We start from the raw sequence: 24068 nt of genomic DNA on the forward strand, positions 1-24068 counted from the left end.
GCTCTTTTGAGTAAGTGGCTAAGAAATAGAAATTGATGTCTCTAAATTTTAAACGTCTTTCTCATGAAAACATATCTCTTCTTGACCTTTTTACTCTGTTTTCCTCTTGGGCTCCTCCTCAGATATCCTTCAACTAGACAAAACAAGATCTCGATTTTTAAAGTTGTAAAATAAGAAATTTGAACCAACTTCACTCCGAATTTAGAATAATTAAATTTGGTCTCCTTTGAGCCACGTTTCTTGATCACTTGTAAATCACTAGGAAGAACGATGTCTTATTTTCATTTCGTTCTATTCATCTTTCATATTGTTGAACAGATAATGTTCACATAATAAACCTTAATTGTCACAGTTCCTAGGTTTCCCAAACATTTAAAGTCCTTTTCAAGTGCTATTCACGCTGAAGAAGGGGAAATTTGACCCACAGTTTATCACTTACTACATTAGCATACTAATACGGATTCCATTTGCATTTGACTAGGGGGTTGTTCTTTCATCCCTATAATCTCGTTGGCAGAATCTCAGTTTTTGGTTGATTTTTTTTCAAACAAATTGTCTCCCCACACGGGGGAAATAAAGTGGTGTTAATACAAGATGCTTGGAAGTGAATTAATTGCTCTGAAACAATCCATGTTGGTTAGCCCCTTAGGTGGTGTTATTTGCACAGCTCTCGCAAATGCTAATGATCAATTCACCTTGGCATTTAAATGAAGGCAACCTAAGACATTCCTCGTGCTTCCTAATGAATCATTCCTTTTTCCTTAGTCTCAAATTATCTAGATCTGGTAGTGATCTAGGATAGCTCTTCTTAGAGAATTAAAAGTGTGACTGAGTCTTGCCAATTGCTTTTCAGGTAACTAGTTCAGAACGAAATCAGCTCTTTTCTGGCAGCTTTACCAGTCAACCTATTTACCTTGATGTGGGTACAGGAAATTAATACTAAGCCCTATTGATGGTAATGCTACTGGTAACAGAGATTTTAATTATGAAAATGTAATTAACTATTTTAAGTAATAACATGCTATTCAGGCGGGAAAATATTCTGGGCCTGTGGTAAAAAGTGGATGCACTCAATATAACCAATTTCATTGCTATTAAGTTGATTCCAACTCATAAGCGAACTCATGGGACAGAGTAGAACTGCTCCATAGGGTTTCCAAGGCTGTAAATCTTTACTGAAGCAGACTGCCACACCTTTCTCCAGCGGAGTGGCTGGTGGATTCAAACCACTGACCTTTTGGTTCGCAGCCCAGTGCTTAACTACTGCACCACCAGGGCTCCTTCACTCTGTAGAGAGGCAGGATATCTCTGGTGTAATGACGTCATAAATTGTGTATAAAGATATACGTAATTGTCCAAGAGAAACATTTCTCTCTCTTTACCCATTGCTGTCCAGTGGATTTCTACTCAGGGTGAGCCCGTGTGGTACAGAGATGAACTGCTCCGTAGGGTGTTCTTGGCAGTAATCTTTATGGAAATAGATCACCAGGCCTTTCCTCCACCTGACATGTAGTGGAGGTTTAGTGACTTGCTTGCCATCACACAGTAAAGAGATGGAGCAGAAATCCAAGCACAGTTGTATTCCCTCCAAAGCCTGCTTTCTTTTCCCTATACCATGCTGTAATCAAAATGAAAGATGGGCCAGTAAAATCTGATAAAAAAAAAAAATCAATCTGAGTATGTGATAGCTTATTGAGGGAGACACAAGGTTTGGGAGTAAAAAAAAAAAAAAAAAAAAAAGCCAAAAAGAGTATATTGCTCAGGACATGGCAGGAGAAAGCTAAAACCAGACCAAACCTGTTGCTGTCGAATCGATTGCGACTCATAGCGACCCTAGAGGACAGAGTAGAACTGCCCCACGCAGTTTCCAAGGAGCAGCTGGTGGATTTGAACTGCCAATCTTTTGGTTAGCAGCTGAAACTCCTAACCACTAAGCCACCAGGGCTCCAGAAGACTTGATAGAAAACAGGAGAATCCAGACTTCTCCGGGACCAAGGACAAAGCATGAAATGTACTTGGGTACCTGAGGAGGCTGGAGGCTCTTGAATCGACATCATGGCAGCGGGTTTTTTTTTTTGGAGAGCCTCTTGTTAATAGATTCCTTCTGTGTTGAACAAAGCTGAACTGTGAGCCTGTATTTGCTGACCTGTATGTAACAGTGGATTTCAAAGAATAATTCCATCACTTGTAGTGGCTCCAGAAAGGTTAGCTTAAGCGTGTGTTGCTGTTGTTGAGAATTTACTAAGAGGAAGCTTGTGAGAGAAAAGGAGGAGAGATTCCTCTGGAGTGTGGGAATTTCTCTAGGGTGTTTACAGAGGGATGAAATAGTTGGGGCAAAGGCTGGGTGGAGGTGCATCTTAACGGACTGTCACCAAAGTGAAAGGATAGCTGCTCCTAGGAAGTTGATCGAAGAACATGACCTGAAGTCTTTGTGGCAGGGGAAAAAAACCTACCTTTACTTCGTCAGCAATGTGCCAGCCTTATCAAGAACCTATTATGTGTGTGGCACTTGCTAGATTCTGGGAGATGTCAAAAAATTCCCAGGATGGCTCCTGCCCTCAAGGAGCTGATTATCTAATGTGGAGCCACAGCATGGACCCCGGAAACACTCAACACACAAAAGAGAAAACAGCTTCCTTATGTGTAGCGAGTGTAAGTTAGGGCTGCCTCTGGGAGCCAGGGAAAGAAGAGGTGTACAGAATCTAGTGATAAAGAAGGCTCCCTGAGGAACTTGATAGGGGCCTTGAAGCTGAGAGGAGTTGGGTCAGGGCCAAGAACAGAGACAAAGGAGATCAAGGCAGGAAGATCAGGCCTGAGTCTTCTGAGCTCTGATATATACATATGTCCACACCACATATATACACAGCTCATGTATGCCCACAAGTGTGGCCATGTATATATTTCTTTGTGTTCAGAGAGTATATTACCGGTAGGAGTGCATGTTAATACAACCACTTGGAAGAGCCATTTGGTGATACCCGGGTAATCGGCACTCTGTGCCAACAATTTTATTCCTAGGCATACAACCTAGAGAAATCCCTCTTGTGCTCAAGGAGATATGAATAAAAAGTCCCTTGCGATGCTTTTATAACAAGATATTGGTAACAAGTTATATGTCCATCCATAGAAGAATGCATAAATAAATTGTGGCAGATTCATCCGCTGAATACCTACAATGTAACAGTTAAAAGCAATGAAGTGGAGCTACGTACATCAACATGAATAAACCTCAAAACAGTGCTGAGGGGTAAAAGCAATTTGTAGAAGAATACGTTCAGAATGGTATCCATATAAAGTTTATAAAACATACAACACATGCATACTACTCATATGTAGTAAAAATATACTGCACACTATGTATTATGTGGTTAAAAATATAAAAATTCAGGATAGCAGTGACCTCTGACAGCAAGGAAGGTGAATACAATTGGGTCTTCAACAGTTTGTGTCATGTCTTGTTTTTTAAACTGAGTGATGGGCATATGAAAACCAAACCAAAACCATTGCCGTGAACTTGATTTTGACTCATAGCAGCGCTATAGGGCAGAGTAGGACTGCCCCATAAGGTTTCCAAGGCTGTAGTGTTTAAGAAAGCAGACTGCCACATCTTCCAAGGAGCCGCTGGTGGGTTCAGTTGACTTACCCTTTGGCTAGCAGTCAAGTCCTTAGCCTCTGCATCACCAGGGCTCCTCATGGGCATGTGGATGTTTGTTTATTGATCTCTAATATTTGTATCCCTGAAATATTTCACCAAAAACATTAGAAAAGTTAACAAGAAGACTGAAAAAGAAACACAGTGAAATATTTAACAGTATTTTTTTGAATCACATGTGCATCAAAATTTCTTCTTTATGTTCATCTATATTTTTCAAAATAAATGTGTCATTTTTACTACATAAAATTTTAAAGAAAAAAACAGAGTACATTACAGAGCCACGCTATGGACCAAGGGCCTAGAACAGTAATTGGCACATATTAAAATCTCAGTAACTGTTTATTAAATAGATGGATGGATGTACACATGGATGGATGGACAGACAGACGGACGGACGGACGGACGGACGGACGGACGGACGGGTGGGTGGGTGGGTGGGTGGGTGAAGGGTGGATGGATAGAAGGATGGGTGGATAGATGGATAGATCGATGGACAGAGAGATGACATACAGATGGATGGATGGATGATGGACAAATGGATGTATAAATGGGTGGTTGGATGAATGAGACCTTAGCCACACAGGCTGGCAGAGAGGAAGAAGCAGTTAGGAATGGTGGAGAGAGGCTCATTTCTGAGGTACACTGTATGGTGGCCAGTATTTCTTTTTCTAAGGAGAACCAATTCAGGTATCATCAGATCCATTCTGGCAGGTGGGCTTGGGCAAAGGCAGAAATGCTAATCTGATCGCTTTTCTCCATCCTCACTCAACCTATTCCCACCTTCCTTTTCTTTCTCCCCTACTTGCGTTCCTGAGATTCCCTCATTCCTAACACCTGAGCCTGCCCCCCATCGTCTGTAGACAAGCAGGAATGTCTGTATATACATGTCATTCATGGACTAAACAGCTAGCCTAAGTAACCTGTTTAGTGCCTAGAGATGGAATGAATCAAAGCTACTTAATTTGCACCAGTGTCAAAGTCCCCCAAATCATCCCAAATTAGCCAACATTTCAGAAAGCTAGAGCTGAGAAACCATAGGCAGGTTATATAGATTTAGCAATGCATCTGCTTGCTTTAGGCGAGTCCACATTTCTATTTGTACCAAAGTTCCTCTACTTCTAAGCAGAATTATATATCACTTGGTAAGATTTTGCTTTATTAAACTGACTAACAAGGTAATTCTTTGGACCCAGGTGATTTGAGGAAGATACATCAAGAATTCACACAGAAAATAGCAGTAATTTTCTAAATACAGCCAAGTCAATTGTATCCATTGTGCGCTAACAGAAAGACTCCTGGGTTTTAGTAGACAGCCCAGTATGTAATCACCTTGGCTGAATAGCCTCAGATACTTTGTTTTGAAGCAAGTGCAGAAATCCTGCAGGTTTAATTGCCAATAAATCAGCATGACCTCCACTCCCTGGCAAGCCTTTTTACAATGATCTTTTCAACCAGAAAATGAAGAGATGGATTTTACAGTGTATGCATACTGCCTATGGTAAGATAACAGAATTATGCCCATCATTTCCTCCATTACAGGCTATGCTAGATAATAAAGGACTCTATTAATGACACGTTCTGTTTGCTTTTAGGTTATTTTCCTTTTGTATTATAGTTATTTGTTTTCATTATTAGGGAGCGTGATCTTCCTTTAAAAAAAAAATCCTCCTATCATTTGTTAGTTCAATATTTTACCATCACTTGAGATTTTGTTAGTTAATTCATAAGAATTTGCATGAAAATACCCTGGCTCACTCAAAAAGCTATTCATTCACAAACTGATTGAACTGGATTTTTTTTAGCTCAATCTCAGATTTGTTGGGTAGTTATTCTTAATTAATATTTTCAATTTATGATTGTAACTAAAACAGGGATCGTAGCACTCATTCATACCCAAATGTAACATAAACCTGGCGTCTGTACTTTTGAACTGTTTGTATGTCTAAAATATTTTCATTAGAATGAATAATATTTTGATACATATTTATACATTTAGTTTTTTAATTGTATGTACACTATAAGAAAACATCACATTTTCAAGCCACTAAGCAATTTTTTTTTTTTAAGCAATAGGCTCTACCTCCTACTTAATTTCAAGGACTCCTGCTGCCTATTCTAAATTTAGGATGATGACTTTCCTCCCTGACAGCAGGGAGCTGGACCAGATGATCTCTTAAGGCTCTGCCTAAAATCTGTGATACAACCTGCCGTGTCAGGAAGTGATCTTCTTTTGGGCTCTGTGCTGGACAGTACCGTTGTGTTTTTAAGTACATGTTTTAAGATGTTTTAGGACTGATACTATTCTAGGAAGATGGTGGCAACAGCATAGTTTTAGAATTTCTCCAAATTCTCATATAACAACAGATGGAACAACTAGATAGCAAAACCAAAAACATTTACAACACAATTATATGGCAAAGTATCCCCAGAAAACCCAACATACAATTGAATGAGAACAAACTACCAATGTCTATAATACCTGCGTGTTATTGCCATCAGGAGAAAGCAGAGGAAAGCAACAAGGCCTTTGACTAACCTAAGGACAGAGTAGACAAAACAGCCAACACATGTTTTCTGGAAGTGCGACGGACTAATTCAAGAAGAGCAGCTGCAACTGGGAGGTGCTTCCCCCACTTCGACAGCAGATGAGAGCAAGAGGCCCACAGTGAGGACAGGAGAGGCTGGAACAAATGGACCCTATCAAACTCCTGAAACTTATGAGCCAGGGTGCTCTTCTGGGACAGGGCCAGTCTTAGACCGCTGGGAGTGGAATCAAAATTGATCAAGATAAAGACAAGGGAGACAAAGGAAAGAAAGAATTCACAGGGCCAGGAAATTATATCAAGCTAATTTTTGTTTTAACACATAGTGAAAGCAACAGGAGCTCCATGAAGTTAGCAAGGCTACTTGAATCGTTCTTCCTTCTAAAAGTTCAGAAAAACTAATTTCACATAAAAATGAGCTGCAAGTCAGTTACAATAAGAAAAAAAGAGAAGAAGGAGCAGAATGACATCACTTCAGGCGATGAAAACACATCAGAACACGTGTCCACAGAACACTGGCCAAACATAGGACAATTTGAGTTTCAAACTTGATCAATTGCAGTAGGTCAAAACCCATCAAATATATTTAAATACGTGTGTTCATAACTATACACTTGCACGTATTTTTTAAATTTTCTTTGGAGGCAAACTATATGGCTTTAAAAAAACCCAGAAATTTATTGTCTCATAGTTCTTGAGGCTAGAAGTCTGAATTTAGGGTGTTAACAGGCCATGCTCTCTCTGAAGGCTTTCGGGGAAGAATTCTTTTTTGTGTCATTAGCTTCTGGTAACTCCAGCCATTTCCTTGGTTTGTGGCCAATCTCTGCCTCTGTATTGATATGGGGTGAGTCTCTGTGTCACTTCCCCTCTTTTTATATGGACACTATTACACTGGACTAGGGCCCACCCAACTTCAGTATGATCTTACATTAATTTAACTAATTACATCTGCAAAACAAAAAACTGGGTGCCGGCTGAGTCCATTCTGACTTATAACGACCCCACAGGACACAGTAGAACTGCCCTATTGGATTTCCAAGGATTGGAAGGCTGGTAGATTCAAACTGCTGAGCTCTTAACCACTGTACCGCCAGGGCTCCATTACAACTGCAAAGATCCTTATTTCCAAATAAGGTCAATTCGTAGGTACCAGGGGTTAGGACTGCAATATTTGATTCTAGGGGATATAATCAATCCATAACAACTGGTAACGCAAAAGAATCAAGCATTTATACTTCCTTTTCTATATCGGTACCATTGGCTTACTAAATAGTAGATGAAGGGAAGCATCTCTTTAGAAAAGTATTCCAACTAATAGAGCATCATCATTTTCAACCTCCAAAGAATTAATGGACATAGACACTGAGCATCAAAGCTGCTGACATAAAACGAATAAACAACAACAACTAAAACAACCAGACATGTGCCTCCTGGTGAAAGAAAACGCTATCACTTAACCTTCCCAAGGGGATCAAACTTGAGTCTGTTCATACCTCTGGATCCAGCTACCCATATTCTGGAAATACAGAGGACAGAAGAACTAGCTGAGCCTCACCCCGCACACTTAATCATCAACATTCAGACTGTGTCAAATGTCCTGGATTGTTCAACAGAGAAAGTGGAAAAAAAAAAAAAAAAGGATTGGAGGAAGAGCCTGTCCTAGTTATCTAGAGCTGCTATAACAGAAATACCACAGTGGATGGCTTTAACAAACAAACTTATTTTCTCACAGTTTAGGAGGCTAGAAGTTCAGATTCGGGGTGCCAGCTCTAGGGGAAGGCTCTGTCAGAGACAGAGAGACTCTGTCAGCCTGGAGGAAGGTCCGAGGCTCTTTGAGCTTATGCTTATGGAAGATCTTCATATGGCTTGGCATCTCTTTCCCCCCATCTCTGCTTCTCTCCCTTCCTTGTTTTAATCTCTTTTATACCTCAGATTGACTCAAGACATGCCCTACTCTAATCCTGCCTCATTAACATATCAAAGACAACCCCATTACCAAATAGGATTATGTATAACCACAGGCACAGAGGTTAGGATTTACAGCACATATTTTGGGGGGACATAATTCAATCCATAACATCCACACTTTGACCCCCCAAAATTCATGTCCTTGCCACATGCAAAACACATTCATCCCATCACCAAAAACCAAACCCAGTGCTGTTGAGTTGATTCTGACTCACAGTGACCCTATAGGACAGAGTAGAACTGCCCGGTAGAGTTTCCAAGGAGCACCTGGCAGATTTGAACTGCCAACACTTTGGTTCGCAGCCGTAGCACTTAACCACTACGCCACCAGGGTTTCCCACCCCATCACATCATCCCAAAAGTCTTAAATCTACTCCAAGTCCAAAATCTCATCTTCTGAAACATCTGAATCAAATATGGGTGAGACTTTAGGTGTATTCCCTCCTGGAGCAAAATTCTTCTTCATCTTTGGACCTGTAATATCTAGGCTACAAGTTATCTGTTTTCAGAGTACAGTGGTGGAACAGGCACAAGGCAGATATTTCCACTATAAATGGGAGAAATTGGAGGGAAAGAAGAGATAACAGGCACCAAGCAAGTCCAACACCCAACAGAACAATTTACATTAGCTTTTTTTTTTTTTCTCGAGCCTTGAAAATAGTCCTCCCTTCTCTGAGATCATTTAAGCAATGGCCCCGCCCTCCAAACTGTGGATGTTGCCATGCTCTCTGGATTCTAGGTGGAGACCCCTCGGCCCTGGGCTTCAGTTCTGCCTCCCAGGCCTCCTGGGATGGCACCTCTGCTCCCTCAGCTTTGGGCTGCCCCATTCTCCAAGTCCATCTGAGTGGTAACTCCACCCTTTCTGCCCTGGCAGGCCCTGTTCTTCTGCCCTTTGGGCATGGTAGCCCTGCCCCCTCAGCTTTGGGCAGTGGCCCTATCCCCATGGCACACCTTACTGGCAACCCCACACTCCAGAACCGAGTTGTCAAAGATCCAACTCTTTGAAACCTAGGAGGCTGTGGTCCCACCCTCTGAGATCCAGAAGAATGTGGCTCTACCCTTTGAAACCAAGGCCCTGCTTCCTGTGCTCCTTCCAACAAAAGGCCCTGCTTCCTGTGCTCCTTCCAACAGCTCTGCTGATCTCCAAGCTGCTCCAGGGATGGTCCTTTTCTTTCCTTGGAGGACAACAGATGGAGCTCCTTTGGCCTGTTTCCTGCCTGTAGGATTCCAAGAGATAGACAGCTTTCTTTCCTTTGTTGTTTTTTTTTTTTCTCTTCCCTTCAGCCTAAACTGATGGGTTTTCTGCTGTAGTAGTTGGTTAGATCCATCAGCCACAGGCTTAATCTCTTTAACAAAAGATGTGTAGCCATGCCCTTGATGTAAACTCTAGGACACATGTCCTTAGTTTGTACAACAAAATTTTCCAAATCTTTAAGTTTTGTTTTCATTTTGCATAGTTCATTTTTAAGTCCATCTCTTTCTTCTTGCATTTTACTATAAGCAGCAATGAGAAACCACGGGGCCCATTTAAGATCTTGCTTAGAAATCTCCTCAGCCAGATATTCAAATTCTACCTTCCACCAAACATTTGAACATAATTCGAATAAGTTCTTTGCCACTGCATAAAAAGCATTGCTCTTTTCCCATTCTCCAATTGCATGTCCATTATTTTCTTTTAAAGCCTCACCAGAAGCACATTTAATGTCCACATTTCTAGCAACATGCTGTTGCCAGCGCCATATGTATCCTCTAAGATGACAGAGACTTTCTCTATAGCTCTCCTCACTTCCTCCTGAGCCCTCACTGGAATTGCCTTTGATACCTGTAATTCTACCAACAGTCTCTTCAAGATAATCTAGGCTTTTATTATTAGGCACCTTAGAGCTCTTTCAGCTTCCACCCATTACCTAATTTTAAAACCACTTCCACACTGTAGGTATTTGTTAGAGCTGTTGTTGTTGTTGTTAGGTGCCATTGAGTCAGTTCCAACTCATAGCGACCCCATGCACAACAGAAGGAAACACTGCCCGCTCCTGTGCCATCCTTACAATCATTGTTATGCTTGAACTTATTGTTGATGCCACTGTGTCAATCTACCTCGTTGAGGGTCTTCCTCTTTTCCACTGACCTTGTACTTTGCCAAGCATGATGTCCTTCTCCAGGGACTGATCCCTTCTGATAACATGTCAAAGTATGTAAGACGCAGTCTCGCCACTCTTGCTTCTAAGGAGCATTCTGGTTGTACTTCTTCCAAGACAGATTTATTCGTTCTTCTGGCAGTCCATGGTATATTCAATATTCTTCACCAACACCACAATTCAAAGGCATCAATTCTTCTCTGGTCTTCCTTATTCTTTGCCCAGCTTTCACATGCATATAATGTGATTGAAGATACCCTGGCTTTGGTCAGGTGCACCTTAGTCTTCAAGGTGACATCTTTGTTCTTCAACACTTTAAAGAGGTCCTTTGCAGTAGATTTGCCCAATGCAACGCGTCTTTTGATTTCTTGACTGCTGCTTCCATGGCTGTAAAATGAAATCCTTGACAACTTCAATCTTTTCTCCGTTTATCATGATGTTGCTTATTGGTCCATTTGTGAGGATTTTTGTTTTCTTTATGTTGAGGTACAATCCATACTGAAGGGTGTGGTCTTTGATCTTCATTAGTAAGTGCTTCAAGTCCTCTTCACTTTCAGCAAGCAAGGTTGTGTCATCTGCGTAACGCAGGTTGTTAATGACTCTTCCTCCAATCCTGATGCCCCGTTCTTCTTCATATAGTCCAGCTTCTCGGATTATTTGCTCAGCAAACAGATTGAATAGGTATGGTGAAAGAATACAACCCTGACACACACCTTTCCTGACTTTAAACCAATCAGTATCCTCTTGTTCTGTCCGAACAACTGCCTCTTGATCTATGTAAGGGTTCCTCATGAGCACAATGAAGTGTCCTGGAATTCCCATTCTTTGCAGTGGTATCCATAATTTGTTAAGATCCACACAGTAGAATGCCTTTGCATAGTCAATAAAACACAGGTAAATATCCTTCTGGTATTCTCTGCTTTCAGCCAGAATCCATCTGACATCAGCAATGATATCCCTGGTTTCACATCCCCTTCTGAAACCGGCCGGAATTTCTGGCAGTTCCCTGCCGATATACTGCTGCAGCCATTTTTGAATAATCTTCAGCAAAATTTTGCTTGCATGTGATATTAATGATATTGTTCTATAATTTCCACATTCGGTTGGGTCACCTTTCTTGGGGATAGGCATAAATATGGATCTCTTCCAATCAGTTGGCCAGGAAGCTGTCTTCCATATTTCTTGGCATAGACGAGTGAGCACCTCCAGTGCTGCATCTGTTTGTTGAAACATCTCAATTGATATTCCATCAATTCCTGGAGCCTTATTTTTCGCCAATGCTTTCAGAGCAGCTTGGACTTCTTCTGTCAGTACCATCAGTTCCTGATCATATGCCACCTCTTGAAATGGTTGAACATCAACTAATTCTTTTTGGTATAATGACTCTGTGTATTCCTTCCATCTTCTTTTGATGCTTCCTGTGTCGTTTAATATTTTCCCCATGGAATCCTTCACTATTGCAACTCGAGGCTTGAATTTTTTCTTCAGTTCTTTCAGCTTGAGAAACACCAAGCATGTTCTTCCCTTTTGATTTTCCATTTCCAGCTCTTTGCACATGTCATTATAATGCTTTACTTTGTCTTCTCGAGAGGTCTTTTGAAATCTTCTGTTCAGCTCTTTTACTTCATGAATTCTTCCTTTTGCTTTAGCTGATCAACATTCGAGAGCAAGTGTCAGAGTCTTCTCAGACATCCACCTTGGTCTTTTCTTTCTTTCCTGTCTTTTCAATGACCTTCTGTGTTCTTCATGTATGATGTCCTTGATGTCATTCCACAACTCCTCTGGTCTTCAGTCACTAGTGTTCAATTTGTTAGAGCAGCACCTCCATTTCTTGGTATCAAGTTCTGTCTTAGTAATCTAGTGCTGCTATAACAGAAATACCACAGTGGTTGGCTTTAACAAACAGTCCGAATTCAGGGTGGCAGCTCTAGGGAAAGGGATTCTCTCTCTGTCACCCCGAAGGAAGGTCCTTGTCTCCTTGAACTTCTGCTCCTGGAAGCTCTTCATGTGGCTTGATATTTCCCTTCCCCCATCTCTGCTTCTCTCTCTTGCTTGTTTTAATCTCTTTTATATCTCAAAAGAGATTGACTCAAGACACACCCTACTCTAACCTGCTTCATTAACATGGCAAAGACAACCCATTACCAAATGGGATTACATATAACCATAGGCACAGAGGTAAGGATTTACAACACATACTTTTTGGGGATACAATTCAATCCATAAGAGAGCCTAAGGATTGAAAGAGATTTAAAAGAAATACATATATATAGGACAAGACGAAACAGTAGTCTAGGGATGTACACTTGGATTGTTTTATTACACTTGAGTGATAATGCTGTGAAGAAAGCAAAGGTTTCTATAATAACATAGCAGTTACTTTTGGGGAGAGAGGAGGTCATAATTGGGATGGGGCTTAAGGAGGGGGTTCTTGATGAGGGGTAACAGAGTTCTATTTATTGGCTTGGATAGTAGTTACAAGGTTTTCCGTATAACGAATTACCCAGTACCACTAGTTGCTGTTGAACTGACTCTGACATGTGGCTACCCCCTATGTGTCAGAGTAGAACTGTGCTCCATAGGGTTTTCAATGCCAAATTTTTCAGAAGTAGATTGCCAGGTCTTTCTCCTGAGGCAATGCCTCTGGGTGGACTCCAACCTCCAACCTTTTCATTAGCAGCCAGGTGCAACAGCCATTTCCTGTCTCCAAGGGCTCAGTAGCTCGTTGGTTTCCTGTATCTGTTTTGTTTTTCAATGAAAATCTTCCCCCCCATCCCAAGAGCAGTATACAAAACAAAGAGACTTGTATGTTGTTCACATTTCAGGACACTTCCCTGGTGTTACAGTGGTTAAAGCGCTCGGCTGCTAACTGAAAGGTTAGTGGTTCTAACCCACCAGCTGCTCCACGGGAGAAAGATGCGGCAGTCTGGTTCCATAAAGATTTATAGCCTTGGAAACCCTATCAGGCAGTTCTACTGTTGTATGGGGTTGCTATGAGTCAGAATTGACTTGACGGCAGTGGGTTTGCCACGTCTCCCCAAAATCCTAGTATACCCCATTTCTCCATAAAACTCAGCGAATCCTGTTCTTGGGGTAGCAAATGCCCGTTTCTACCTGCAACCCTAGGGAAGCAAGTGAGACACCTGCAAAGTTGAAAGGAAAAATGTTTTGCCATTCAAGCAAAATTCTCCAAAAAACAGTAATAATAATATTATAAGAGTAAGCTGAATTCCTGGGAAAGCATAGGTATAGGTATGTTGTTGTTGTTGTTAGGTGCCGTCGAGTTGATTCTGACTGATAGCTACTCTACAGAACAGAGTAGAACTGCCCCATATGGTTTCCAAGGAGTGGCTGGTGGATTTGAACTTTTGGTTAGCAGCCGAGCTCTTAACCACCGCACACCAGGGCTCCGGGTATAGGTATGGCAACATCAATAGGTGGTATCATAAAAGCTCCCTGAGAAACTAGAGAACCCCTCACTGTCTGTTCAAGCTTACAACCTCCCTTCACTTAGTTCAGACAAGTGAAACCACCTTGATCTATTCAATCCATTGTTTGTTTGTTTTTTTTTTAACTTTAAGATGCAAAAGGATGTCTGGAAATCAGTCTGCATCTCAAATCAGTCTTCATCAGCAAGGATCTTTCTGAAAGCTAACATTTCTGAGGGGAAATTAAAGCCATGAACCTGGAGTCCACAACGTGTCTCAGTAACACATTACCTGTGATGAGTGAGGAAACAATATCAATTGGACAATTTGCAAATATTGAGCACAATTTTTTCTGTCTTGTCTCAATTTCCAATAAGAAGTCCTCTTGTAAGACCGGAGTTGGAGTTCCAAATATATGGTCACCATACTTATATGACAAAACCATCCTTTGCCTTCTCTTCCGTTCCTAGAAAGAACAATGCTCCTCTTACAGGTGGAGCTAACAGATGGATTTAACACATTCTCAACTTTTTAAATGATGAGAACCAGTCCAAGAGGTTCTGAGGCGGTGCCTTGGAGGTCACTGGGGAGTCGAATTAACAAGCAGGCAGGGTACTTAAATCTTATTAATTCTTTAAGGTCCAGCTCAACATCATCTCTCTGCTCTCAAAATGAACAAACAAACGAACCCAAGCTAGTTGCCATAAAGTTGATTCAGACTCATGGCGACCCCATGTGTGCACAGTAGAGTTGCTCCATTGGGTTTTCAAGGCTGTGACCTTTCAGAAGCTGATCATTGGGACTTTCTTCTAAGGTACCTCTGGAAAGTTCTGACCTCCAATCTTTTGTTTAGCAGGCAAACGCTCAACCATTTGCACCACCCGGGAACTCCTCTGCTCTCCAAGCCCCTCTAACAGCGCTGTAACTGAACCACTCATAACCCAGCTTTCATTGTTGCCACTATTACTACTGTATATTGTTCTCCAACTACTTTATTATTAACTTGGTGTCCCTATCCAGTTACAAAGCTTCCTGAAGCCAGCCAGCCTGCCTTATACTTTCCTGTATTCTCTGTGCATATAGAAGACACTTCATACTCATTGACCTCATTGATTGATCCTTTAATTCATTCATTTATTCAATCAACATGTATTTATTGAGTACCTGCTATGTACCGCCCTTGATGCTGGCAATACAGCTGTGAGCGAGCTGGTGCTCTCATGAAACTTCCGTTTTAGTGGCTGGATTAAGGGTAGACCCAAGGTACCCTTATTTTCCTTTCTAAATTATGGACCCTAAAATGACTGACATTTCTGCCGCAACAGGGACTAAACCACACTTTGTGAAAAAGAATTGTCAGTCCTTTCTGTGGTTTGAAAAAAAGAAAAACAAAACTCATTGCTGTCGAGTCAATTCCGACTCATAGAGACCCTACAGAACTGAGTAGAGCTGCTCCATAGGGTTTCCAAGGAGTGGCTGATGGATTCGAACTGCTCACCTTTTTTTTTTTTAAATAGTTTTTATTGTGCTTTAAGTGAAAGTTTACAAATCAAGTCAGTCTCTCACACAAAAACCTATATACACCTTGCTACACACTCCCAATTACTCTCCCCCTAATGAGACAGCCTGCTCTCTCCCTCCACTCTCTCTTTTCGTGTCCTTTTCACCAGCTTCTAACCCCCTCCACCCTCTCATCTCCCCTCCAGGCAGGAGATGCCAACATAGTCTCAAGTGTCCACCTGATCCAAGAAGCTCACTCCTCACCAGCATCCCTCTCCAACCCATTGTCCAGTCCAGTCCTTGTCTGAAGAGTTGGCTTCAGGAATGGTTCCTGTCCTGGGGCAACAGAAGGTCTGGGGGCCATGACCACTGGGGTCCTTCCAGTCTCAGTCAGACCATTAAGTCTGGTCTTATGAGAATTTGGGGTCTGCATCCCCCTGCTCTCCTTCTCCCTCAGGGGTTCTCTGTTGTGTTCCCTGTCAGGGCACTCATTGGTTGTAGCCAGGCACTATCGAGTTCTTCTGGAGAACTGCCCACCTTTTGGTTAGCAGCCGAGCTCTTAACCAGTGTGCCACCAAGTTTCCTTCTGCTGCTTAGTGATAGGCAATGCAAAGGAAAAAAAACAACAGAGCCAAGTGGAACCTCCTGAAATCCTGAGGTGAGGGGGGTTCACAAATAGTTTTCCTTTGATTTCTACACTTCTCACCATTACTTTCATTCAGACGTAGACTATTTTATGTACTATATATATATATATATGTCTGTGTACATGCATGCACGTACATGCACACACGCACACACATCTATAGGGACATTTTTATTTAAAATTTTCTAGGGATACTTTTATTTTAAGCCAGCAGTCACCCTGGTACCCTTTGCCCTATTGAGAGATTTCCTATGGACAGGGCAGCACCAGAGCTGTAAACCTTTTACTTCTGTGATTCCTTTTTTGTTGTTGGAGCGTTCTCACTACCTGCTGTTTTTGTCCAAGCAATAATGGGAGGTGGATTCCTGGGAATCTGGTGACTTCTCAACCTCTTTTATTTCATCAATTGCACTAAAGTGGCAAATTTTATGGTACTGTTACCATTGATTCTGAAAGTATGTGTTTTCCCGATTATATTTGTTTTGATAAAATCATCTGTGACAGCAGGGAAAACTAAAAAAAGTGAAATTATTTGCTCCAGGTGACTTGTCCAAGCTTTATAGTATATGTGGTATAAGATTTTAACACTCTAGTCTCTTATAAAAAAGATCCCTGGTGACACAGTGGTTAAGCACTCAGCTGTTAACCAAAAGGTTGGTGGTTGGAACCCACCAGCCTTTCTGGAGGAGAAAGATGCTGCAGTCTGCTACTGTAAAGATTACAGCCTTGGAAACTCTACGTGGCAGTTCTGCTCTATCATATAGGGTCGTTGTGAGTTGGAATTGACTCCAAGGCAAACGGTCGTCTTAAAAAAGTAATTATAGTGCAAATTTGTACAATGCTACAGACAATGTTAACAGCAATTGATTAATAGAAAGATAGATAGGTACATAGCTACAGGTACCTTCCGAATGAAGAAAAAAGTAAAAAAAAAGTCACAGGGTCTTCCCAGAATGAATTTAAAATCACCCCAGCATCCCAGCGCTAGCACCATGCCAACAATAAATACTGTGGAATGAATGAATTTAATTCATTTCTTTTATTCACCACTCCCAACTCCCTAATACTTACCTAGGGGATTATCTATAAAGACAGGAAACATGTTATGAATATAAATAGTAATAGGATTATAATATTACGTATCATTTCAAGCCAGCATCAGTATGGTCAAAACTTAGTGGTTTCAGCCACGGCTCTTGTAAATAGTTGGTCACCCACTCTTTGAGCCTCATCTGAGTAATCCGATTACACACAGATGGGAAGGTAAAAGTTCCCAAAGAAGAAATCAGGTGTATTTTCTGTGTTGTGCTGACATTCTCAGTACTTCCAAGGTTTGCTCTAGGTGACTGATTCTTGCTACCCTAAGAATGCTGTCAAAGGTGGTGCTGTCTTTGAAGGATTATAAATTAATGGGTTTTCATGTGAGGTGATTATTTTTATTTGTCCAAAAAGAAAGGGCATGTGGGAAGCAGATGGCTGTCCTTCAGCACAGATTGGCTCCAGATGACTGTACTTTTCCCAAGTTGAGATAGCAGGAAGTACAAATCAAGTTCGCTCATGGACAGTGAAACCCGTGGACAGCTGGAGTCTTTCCTGTGCAAACTCTGACCTGAACTTCACGCTGCCACATTTTCTTATGTAGAGAGATTTGTTTACTGCACAGGCCACATGAATCAGTTCAAAGTTCTACGGGTAGAGACTAAAGGATTCTAGTCAACCAAGTGCAGCTTGCCTCTCTTTTCCATTCTAGGAATGGCAGAGAAAATACTGAAATTGCTGAGATAGGCTCTTTATCCATATAAATGGGACAACAGTAATGCAGTGGCCCATAGAGTTGGTCTTATCAAAGCCATTTCCTTAAGGGTAGATCCTTTGGAGCCCATATGTTAGACAGTAGAATATTTCTACCTCTTAAAGATATGACAGCTTACAAAAACCTTGGAGGATGTGTAAGACAATTCTATGTTACTATGTTGTTCTTAACCTATGAATTCAAGTTATAACTTCTTTATATGACATGTTTAAAATAGCCAACTTGTTTCTCCCTTGTGTCTTCACACCCACAAAGCTTGAGCACTCGTTCTCATTTGTCTAACAAGTGAGCAGACCTCAAAGTCTTGGGATAGGAAGAATTCAAAACCCGACCAAGTCTCCAGGTGGCATACATAATGCCCATTGAGTACTGAGTTCTCTGGGGGATCGTTCCTAAAAAGCGGTGTGAATCAAAACTGTATACCTTAAGAAAAATAAATCTGTGTCTACTTAAACAACAGGTGTCTCTAAATTTGCCCCCATTTCTTGAGCTATGCCGTCCAGTATTCACTCATTCATTCATTCATTTAACAAATTATTTATCAAGTATGTGCTTGACTTGGGGAACTAGCTATGTGCCAGACTTTGATCTAGACAATGTTTTATCACAGCAGATCAAAATTGTGGATTTTACACTTTATTGTATTTAAGGACAGTGCTTCAGTGTTTGAGCCACAGAATTATGTAGTTCCAAGACTGCTCAGCTGACCTTCTTATCTTACTTCAGTCTGTGTCTGACCACTCTTGGCTCTCAGTTGTTCTCCAGTTTCCCTTCCGCTGGATCACTCTAGTTTGATACACTGATTGATAAACTTTAGATCGGATTCTTCACTTTGTTCTTTGTATTCCAAAAACTGTCCTTCCCTTCTGGTGTGGTATCCCTGAGAATGGATAACCCAGCAATGAGCCTCTGAGTGCAACCCCCAGAGCCTACCACATTTCCATGTAGTTAGTCCTTGGTGGTTCACATATTCAGAAACTGTATTGGAGAGGAGTACACAGCTCCTTGGAAACCCTATGGGGCAGTTCTACTCTGTCCTATCGGGCTGCTATGAGTCGGAATCAACTGGATGGCAATGTGTTTACACAGTTTGGGGCTCCCTGGTGGCGCAATGTGTTAAGAGCTGGCTGCTAACCAAATGGTTGGCAGTTTGAATCCACCAGCCACGCCTTGGAAACCTAGTGGGGCATTTCTACTCTGTCCTATAGGGTTGCTGAGTCAGAATCAATTCGACTGCAGCAGGTTTGGTTTTTTGGTTTGCATAGCTTGGAGAAAAGGCAGTGGGGCCAAAGCATCTTCAGGAATCCTGAGGGCAAGACAGAGGTGTAACTAAGGTATGGCAGGTAGGGCATGTGCTCTGGGTGCCACTTGAGGAGGGGGAGCTAATGAATAGTTCCAATTGGCCATTGCAGTTTCCATTTCCAGCTGTGAGAGATCATTCAGCAATTTAAAACTAATTGCCTTAGGCACTATTTTCTGTAGCTAGGTCCCTGGGGCAGGAGCTCTGGCCTGCCTCTGTAGGGCTGCTGGGATGAAGTGGTTGCATCCAAGTCTGTTCTGGTGGAATTCCACTCAAGACTTTAATTCCGGGGAGAGTCTGATTGGCCTAACTTGGGTTATGAGCCACCCTTTAACTGGTAAGGGCAAGGCACTTTGAAAGTCTCCCAAAAATATGCATGCCACAGGACAGCAGTTTCCCAAAGGGAAAGAAAGGGGGGGAATGCATGCTGAGCATGTCAGGGAAATTCCTCCCAGAAGTTGTTCTGCTCTTGCTTCTATTGTCTTTGAGCTTGTTGATGCAGTTGACCGAGATGCTCTGTGCCTTCGGTCTACCTGGCAAACACTTCTTCTTTGACTCCTCCAAGTATCAGCTCATCTGTGTCTTTTGCATTAAGCCTTCCTCGATTTGGCCATGGCAATCCAGGTACTCCTTCTTCCAAATCTGCCCAAATGGGAGCTTAGATTAGGGTAAGGAGGGAAAACCGATTCCATCGAGTTGATTTTAATCCTAAAGGACAGAGTAGATAGAGCTGCCCCATACAGTTTCCAAGGCTGTAAATCTTTAGGAGACTAGATTGCTACATCTTTCTCCTGCTGAGCAGCTTGTAGGTTTGAACTGCTGAGCGCTCAACCACTGTAGCACCAGGGCTCCTTATTAAGGAGGGAAAGGTAATTTAAAAACCTGGAGCACTTGGTGGCAGGGAGGGATATGCTGCTCTAGGAGATGTTGGGGGAACTCTAAGGCTCTCTTCCCAGTTAGACTCCTGGTGTCCAGACCGCTTTTCTCCTTCCCACAGATTTGCGAAATGTAGCCTGCTTTCTTCTTCTTCCTTTTTTCCCTCTTTCTTTCTTTTCTTCTTCTTTTTTTTTTGTTGTTATCAACTACCCTATCCCTTGGTTCTTCTTTTCCTTCCAGAGTGGACATGGAGAGGAGTACACTCCCCTCTTGCTCTGCACCAGAATAAACACAAGGCTGCTTATTTTCTCTGCCATTCCTGGTATGGGAAAGAGACCTGAGCTGTACTTGTTTGATTAGAATTCTATAGTCTGTACCTTTAGTTTTAAGGGCTTTGTAGAGGGCTAATTACCACGTAAAACAGAAGAACCAAACCAAACTCTTTGCTGTGGAGTCTATTCCAACTCACAGTGACCCTGTAGGACAGAGTAGAACCACGCCAAGGGTTTCCAAAGCTGTAATCTTTACGGAAGCAGACTGACTGCCACATCTTTCTCTTGCAGAGAGGCTGGTGGGCTTGAACCGCTGATCTTTTGGTTAGCATCCAAGCATTTAATCACTGAGTCATCAGGCTCCTTGCAAAACAAAAGGGGACAACAAAAATGACAACATGAGGAAGTTATGAAGTCTCCAAAAGCCTTACATGCTGTCTAACTTTTTATCTGGTACCCAGTAGTGTAAATGGTTCATTTTCTGCCCCTAACGGTGGAGCTCTTCTAAAGTCTCCTCCTTTCTGTACCTCTTCCCTCCTTTATCTTGTTTCCACACACCTCTTCCTCCTTTCCTGCAGGCCTCTCTTTCAAGATGTGTAAGTACAGTTTGGGTGTGTACATGTAGACGGTGGAAGGCTGCCAGACTCAAGAAACCATTTGCTGTCAGAGTCACTTCAGGACAGTTGCCTTAATCCCTCTCAATGTGTCTTTCATGCTATCTCAGGACAGCTTTTCACTAGCGCTAAGAGCATAAAAGTTGGGGTTGAGGAGAAGGGATGTGGGGAAAGGCAAAGGTGTAGGCTATGAGAAAGCACCGAAGAGAAACCATACCTACCCTGCCATTTTGCTAAGAGCCCTTGCTAGTCAGTGTGTTCAGATGTCCCTGGAGACCAGCTCCAGGTGAAGCATTTAATAGGCTGCCCTGGGTGAATGGTCTGTGTCGATGTAGACCTGGACACTGCGGGCACAGAAGCATGTGACCCAGAGGAATCCAACCTGGCACCACCAGGAAGCCAGTGCCTTGTGGGCAGACCAGCGACTCACCATAACTTGATAATATTGCAGACAAGGACAAATCTTGGCAGCTTGGGTTTGATAAATGGAAATAAAAAACACTAGTCACTTCGTAAAGTAGAAGAGAAGTGCACATCAAAATTCAACCTTTAAAAATGTCTCTAACTGGTGGTATACTTACTGAATTCAACAACAAGAGGGGAACTCTATGTTAGTGAAGACAGCTGATGATACTAAGTTGTTTGGGTAAGTGAAAAAGAAAAGGAAGCTACTCAAGGATTTCGAGAAACTCCAAGTGGATTTGAACATGTTGAGGGAGGCAGCGGACAGCAGATTAGATCTGACCTGAGTATTCACAGTTTTCAAAAAGGAGCTTGAAATTCTCAGATAAGCTAAATTTGTTGAAGGAAGGAAAGACTTCAAGAATTCATAATTCTCTGTCCAGGGATTGCAGGATTATTTACAAGTATGGAATAGCCCTAGGGGTGGAAGGGGGGCCCTGTCCAAGATCACTGGACCTTCTGCTCCTATCTGGCCACATGGTGCTGTTTATGGTTCTCTGAATACAGCATGTGGTGACCCCTCCCTCATATTCCTGCCCCACTCTTATCAACCCTGTTGGGTTACATCACACTGTATACTTTTCTTTCCATGGCAATTATCACAGCTAGCAATTAGATATTTATGTGTGTGATAATTTGATTGGCTGACTTCTTTAGCATATTGCAAACTCCAGGAACTATGCCTATTTTTTTCAGAATTGTACCCCAATCCCTACCTAGTACAAGGTATCTAAAAAAAATAAGTATTTTTTGAAGAAGTGAATAAACAAGCTTTTGAGCTTATTTTTTCTCTACCTAGAATGTCATCTCTCTTCCTATTTGGCTGGCAAACACATATTTTTATATCTTAAAACTCGGCTTGTATCACTACCCGAAAACACTGCTTCGGCAGAGGAAATTACCGCCTCCTTTTACTCTATGCTTTCTAAGCATCTCAATTGCTGCACTCACAACACTGTGTTGCAATTACTTGTTTATAGGGCACCAGGTAGCCTGGAACGCAGAGGCAAGGGAGTGAAAGTGAGAACTATTAGAAACTGGAAAATAAGACGTTATCTTCAACATTCCCACTCACTCTGTAATGTAGGTGGCTACCTTTCCCCCACCTTCATAGGCCATGAGGGTGCGGTCTCTGGAAAAGCTGAACTAGAAAGTCTCGGGAAATTAGGTACAGAGGAAAGCTGGCAGTGAGGTGGTAGAGTCTGAAAACAGAGGGAAGTGAGGACCTCAGTCCCCTGCCCTGGCAGGCGCTAACCACTTCCCATTCCTTTAGGAGATTGGATGATCTTTTTCTGGAAAAGCTGAACACCACTGGAGAAGAGATCTATCTATAAGAAAATTCAGGGCTACTAAATGAAAAAGTTGGCTGACCGCTGCTTAAACAACAGTAAAGGCCACCAGAACGCAAACCCGCTCACATACAAATAGCTTCCAAATGGCTTTTAAGCATCTCATTTTAAAGTAAAAATGGATTGAGAAAAGCCACTAAAGATCTGAGGAAATCTTCAACGTGAAACTTAGAAACCAGAACAAAAATAACAAGTACAAAAACTCAAGGGTGGGGGGAATAAAGCTTTCAGAGAAGGAGAAAAATTATTCCAAGGATTGGGGAAAAGAATAACATGGGACTTCTCAACAGTAACATTGAGCACTAGAAGATAGTGGAGTAACGCCATTAAAACTCTGAGTAAAAATGGCTTTCAACCTAGAATTCTATAGCCACCCACCCAAACCACCAATTATGTGTGAGAATAGAGTAGAAACATTTTCGTGCATGCAAAATCTCGAAGAGGTGCTCCTCTCTTGTATCCTTTCTCAGGAAACTTCTGGATGATAGGCTGTACCAAATAAAGAAATTAACCCAGAAAGAACACAGTGGATCCAGGAAATGGCGGATGCAACACAAGAGTAGGGTGAAGGGAATCTCCAGGATGAAGGCAAAGTCCCAGAAAAACAGCAGATAGATGAGGCACTGTGGCACGCCTAGAAAGCAACCCAAGTGAATTAAGTGGTATGGAGGGCTCCAGGAAGGATATTTCCAGGGGAAATAAAATGTAACGACTAGATTATCTAACAGGTTTGGTCATGTGGAAAACTTGATTGAGAAATATTTTACAGAGCTGTTGGTATAATTGGCTCAATGCCACCTAAGCAAATGAAAAAAAACGGTGACAGCTATCAACCTCAAGAGCAATGAAAAGACATACAGAAAAGGAAATGTAATCGTAATATGCTTCTTGATTTATCAGCAAGCAGTTCTTACAATCATATTAATTAACACCGAGTATGGATCGAACCCAAGCGCTATGATACAACTGTGTTGGGAGGATAGGGGGAGGGGCAGGGAAAAAGTAAGAGAGCTAATAGCCTCACCTACAATAAGAGGAAAAAATAGATAATATTTAATGTGATGAATAAAGAGAGAATCATATACCCAGAAACTTGGAGGCGAACAGAAACAACTAAAAAAAAAAAAGCTGAAAGGAGTTGGCTGATAGGATGGTGGGGGAAGGCAGAGCTTTGTGAAAATACTGCCATTGAACCCACCAGCTGCTCTGAGGGAGAAAGATTTTCGCAGTCTGCTTCAGTAATGATTTACAGCCTTGGAAACCCTATGGGGCAGTTCTACTCTGTCCTATAGGGTCGCTATGAGTCGGAATAGACTTGACTGCAAATGGGTTTGGTTTTTTTGCTTCGTTTTTGATGCACTGAAGGCTAACCACCACAAGACTAGAAGAATTGTGGGATGACATCAAGGACATCATACATGAAGAAAGCAAAAGGTCATTAAAAAGACCAAAATGGATGTCTTTTTATTTTTTGAGCAATTTTTTTTATTCTTTTTTTTTTTTT

General features: G+C 41.8%; 1 pseudogene; it reads right to left on the reverse strand.

The window, feature by feature from the left end:
- Nucleotides 1-24068, reverse strand: part of LOC126067917 (nascent polypeptide-associated complex subunit alpha-like) — a 140079-nt pseudogene that overhangs the window by 570 nt on the left and 115441 nt on the right.

This window comes from Elephas maximus, chromosome 26 (genome assembly GCF_024166365.1).
Source record: "Elephas maximus indicus isolate mEleMax1 chromosome 26, mEleMax1 primary haplotype, whole genome shotgun sequence".
Lineage (NCBI taxonomy): Eukaryota > Metazoa > Chordata > Mammalia > Proboscidea > Elephantidae > Elephas > Elephas maximus.